At 62.5% G+C, this 296-nt stretch overlaps 1 non-coding gene across 1 annotated transcript; it reads right to left on the bottom strand.

Annotated features, from left to right (window-relative positions):
• Positions 1–166: 166 nt before the first annotated feature.
• TRNAW-CCA lies at positions 167–238 on the bottom strand. Its single transcript has one exon. It is a non-coding gene; the product is annotated as a tRNA-Trp (tRNA).
• Between the last annotated feature and the right edge of the window lie 58 nt (positions 239–296).

Raw genomic sequence — 296 nt, 5'->3', positions numbered from 1 at the left:
TCTGGCTGAAAGGAAAGCTCTGGGCATCATGTCTTCCCCCCAGCCGCTCCTGAGGTGCCTCCCTAGAGTTGGCCAATGCCTTGCAGAGCTCTGCCCCTCAGCCAGACCAGCCCCACAGAAAAGCAGGGGCAATACAGAGGTATGGTGGCCAGTGGTGCCTCAAGGCTGACCCCGGTGTGATTCGAACACACAACCTTCTGATCTGGAGTCAGACGCGCTGCCCTTGCGCCACGAGGTCGGGGTGGAGGGATGCAGGTCCCCGGCACAGACCCCGGCCTGGGTGGTGGGGATGTCCT

The sequence above is a fragment of the Fulmarus glacialis genome, unplaced genomic scaffold (assembly GCF_000690835.1).
Source record: "Fulmarus glacialis isolate BGI_N327 unplaced genomic scaffold, ASM69083v1 C13270875, whole genome shotgun sequence".
In the NCBI taxonomy this organism is placed as follows: domain Eukaryota; kingdom Metazoa; phylum Chordata; class Aves; order Procellariiformes; family Procellariidae; genus Fulmarus; species Fulmarus glacialis.
This window is presented reverse-complemented; position numbering and strand designations above follow the sequence as displayed.